At 44.2% G+C, this 3507-nt stretch overlaps 1 protein-coding gene across 1 annotated transcript in view; it reads left to right on the forward strand.

The window, feature by feature from the left end:
- MACROD2 (mono-ADP ribosylhydrolase 2) overlaps positions 1-3507 on the forward strand; it is an 892593-nt gene that overhangs the window by 784049 nt on the left and 105037 nt on the right. The gene's annotated exons all lie outside the window — the stretch shown is intronic.

Consider the following 3507-nt stretch of genomic DNA (forward strand, 5'->3'; position numbering starts at 1 on the left):
GCCCTCCTCTGGCCCCGCTCCAACACTTCCATGTCCTTCTTGTGCTGAGGGCTCCAGAGCTGGACGCAGTACTCCAGGTGAGGTCTCACCAAAGCAGAGTAGAGGGGCAGAATCACTTCCCTCAACCTGCCGGCCACGCTTCTCCCGATGCAGCCCAGAGTACAGTTGGCCTTCTGGGCTGCCAGCGCACATTGCCAGCTCATGTCCAGCTTTTCATCCACCAGCACCCCCAAGTCCCTCTCGGCAGGGCTGCTCTCGATCCTTTCTTCCCCCAGCCTGTACTGATACTGGGGGTTACCCTGACCCAGGTGCAGGACCTTGCACTTGGCCTTGTTGAACCTCATGAGGTTCACACAGACCCACCTCTCCAGCCTGTCCAGGTCTCTCTGGATGACATCCCGCCATTTCCTGGAATATATGGGACAAATAGGGAAATGCAGTACCACTAAGTAGACAGAATTTTTCTCTGCCTAATTTGTTTTTATGGACTAAAATATGTTCTGGAATTTGGTTCATGACTGCTATCAAAATCTTCCAGCAGCTTAGGAAAAATAATGAAAAGCATCGAAGGAAGCAGCTTCTTAGTACCAGAGCTTCTGAAAGCACATCAGCTAGGTGCTTCGAAATAATTCAGACTCTTTTGAATATCTCAGATTGATGCATGCATTACCAGGTAAAATTACAACAGTCCCCAGAGATGATGCAGTAGGAGGGGACAGCAGAATTTCTGTCATGCTCTTGGGAAACCTCCCCAGCTTCCCATAGCCCCTGAAGGTGCTGCTCACTCCCGCAACCAGACCCATAGCTCAGAATTGCCATAGCTGCCTTTGGGCCCCCTCGCTCCTGCCCTGTGCTTTTAGGCCTGAGGTGTTTTCATATCCCCTCTGTGAATCACAGCTTTTGAGTCCTTTTCACATATGCTGACGCTCCTGCTGCTCTCCAGGGAGACCTCAGACCAGATCGCATGCTTAGATATGTGTGTTACCTTTGCAATGAAATTGTCCTCTCTGGCATCAAAACTTTTTTCCTTGTTACGCTCTAGGAGGGCACTGCATAAAATATTTTTTCCCTCTTCCTCTGGCCTTGTTGTGACTATTACAGGACTGTCATCCATAAACATGGATTTTGTCTTAATTTAATTTAATACCTAATCTTCAGAAGGGAAGTTTTCTGACCCCTTGCAAATGGATATTAAAATATTTTTGGCCTCTCAGCCTAGTGCATGCGTATTATCACCATTCCGAGAGTATATACACAAAAAAAATGTTGGGTTATTTTTATTGTATTTTCAGTACCTTATAATTATGGAAGACTTCATGTCAAATGTCACAGACTTGTTTATAAGGAAAATATTTTGAGCAATCTACAAAACCTCAGAAGGGTGACGTAGGAAGCTTTTTAACAGAGACAGTAATGTGATGACTAATAGAGATGATGAGCCCAGTAGCGCTACCAGCCAATGTCACAGTGAACAAAGTGCAGACAAGGGTGAGACAGATATGTATATATGTGTGTGTGTGTGTGCATCCATAGCTGCAAAAGCCACTGATCCATAGGCTCAGCAGCCACTGGCATCAAAATAACCCCTCAGGTTACTTCACAGCCCTGGCACCACTGTAAAGAGCATACCAGTCTCCTACTGATTAAACCCTGAGGTTTAATCCTCTTCTGTGGGCTCCCTGTGCATTCCTCCAGACAGGTTTTTTCTTGTACCTGATGGGTTGGTTGGTTTTTGGCTTTTTTTTTTTCCCAACATCCCCGCTGTGGGACATCGCCACTCTGCTTTCCTGATATCAACGTGGAGCCATATCTGCCCCTGGTCGATCATGCCAGGCACTAATGAAGCTTAGCAAGCAGGTCATCCAAAGCGGGGCATTAAGGTCATCTTAACACCCTCCCACTGTGCCTCCCTGAGAAGAACAGTGGTGGAAAATGTTGTTTAGGCGCCTTTCTGGTGCAGGGAGCAAAAGCACTAAAAAGGCTGCTGACCAGCTTGAGGAGATTAACGAGTCCTCAGCAGAGAACTTGGATATAAATCCGTTTATAGGGCAAGTGAGGCAGAACTAGCCAGTCGCATGCAGAAACAGGCTGGGGCAGAGGCACAGAAATATCCTGTTCATGGGAAAATCACAGATGGAAGATGGCTGTGAAGCTTTTTGTGGTAAATTGAGATATTAACAGTACTTCAGATGATAAAACTAGCCAACACACCATGACGTGACTGCTTCAAAAGGCGGGGGAGCCAGGAGGCAGTGGTAGAATCACGGCTTGGGGAAGGGGGGGAGTTAACAAGACTTCAGTGGATGGACTTGTGCTGCAAAAAGCTTTGTTGTAAGTTAGAAAGAATTAACCACAGTAAACACTAAAGGATTTAGGAACATGGTTTCTTCTTTCAAGGAGACTTGGGGGCCTCAAAATGGTAAGGGATAGGTAAAAGGCAAAGTCATATGAGGAAGAAATTGTGCACAGGCCAGCCCATTGTACATACGACTGTGCTGTGCTGGAAGTGCTGTGTACCGTTTGTTTTGGAGACCCACCAAGGCAAGGAAGTTGTTAATGTGGACATACATGGATCGTATGGATTGTGCATAGCAAGGAGCAGAACACTGCTTCTTAGAATTAGTCCTACTTAATATGTAAATTTATTCACAGAGCCAAAAATATTGTGAATATAATTTAAGTTGATACCTTAAAAATCGGCTGAATGAAGTAAGGAAAAGGTAATGTCAGCATATTTATCTATGCATACTCACTATAGAAACGTATATTTTCATACAGTGTACGTCAGAGACTGAGGGGCAATGAGGTTCCTCAGACAGACACACGTACCTTCAGCATGGTGTTAGAACCCTGGTTTTACTTTTTTCCCCTCAGCTACTTAAAGCCCATTAAAAATCATACTCATTAGAGTGTCACTTGACAACACATCAAGTGGTTGGCTTCTAACAATGGTATTTTAGTGAAAGCTGAAGTGTATATATTTAATTTAAATGAATACTGCAAAGTTGTTAAGATTATTTTATGAACACTTCTCAGCAAAGCGACACAGCTGGGAGGAGGAAATCTAACACATAAGTGTTAGTGTCTGAAAATTATACAGAATTATTTAGCCCATTAGCTTGTTAACCAGGTGCTCCTTGCACTTAGCCTTATTTTCTAAACTCAGGCTATGGCTAATATTTACTTGCAGGTAATGAGGTAATGTTGTTGGATGTAGAGGACACCTAATTCTTGGACTTCTTCCATTTCCAGGCTTTGGCAGTCTTAACAGCTTGCCAGAGACATCTGGAATGTGATGGTTATTGGAGGTGGCTGAAAATGTTTGTTATAGTGGGGTTTTGTGCAGAAGATAGGGGGATTTGCCTCATTTAAAATTTGTAGTAGGTATCTTATTTTCTTGGTTAAAAGCAAAAGTCTTTGGAAAATGCAGCCTCCCTTTCCCCCCATCCCTTTTATGCCCCTGTTTTAGGGACAGAGACTAGTTTTTGGGCTGAGAAAATTCAGCTT

This window comes from Egretta garzetta, unplaced genomic scaffold, assembly GCF_000687185.1.
Source record: "Egretta garzetta isolate BGI_Z169 unplaced genomic scaffold, ASM68718v1 scaffold252, whole genome shotgun sequence".
NCBI classification, from domain to species: Eukaryota; Metazoa; Chordata; class Aves; order Pelecaniformes; family Ardeidae; genus Egretta; species Egretta garzetta.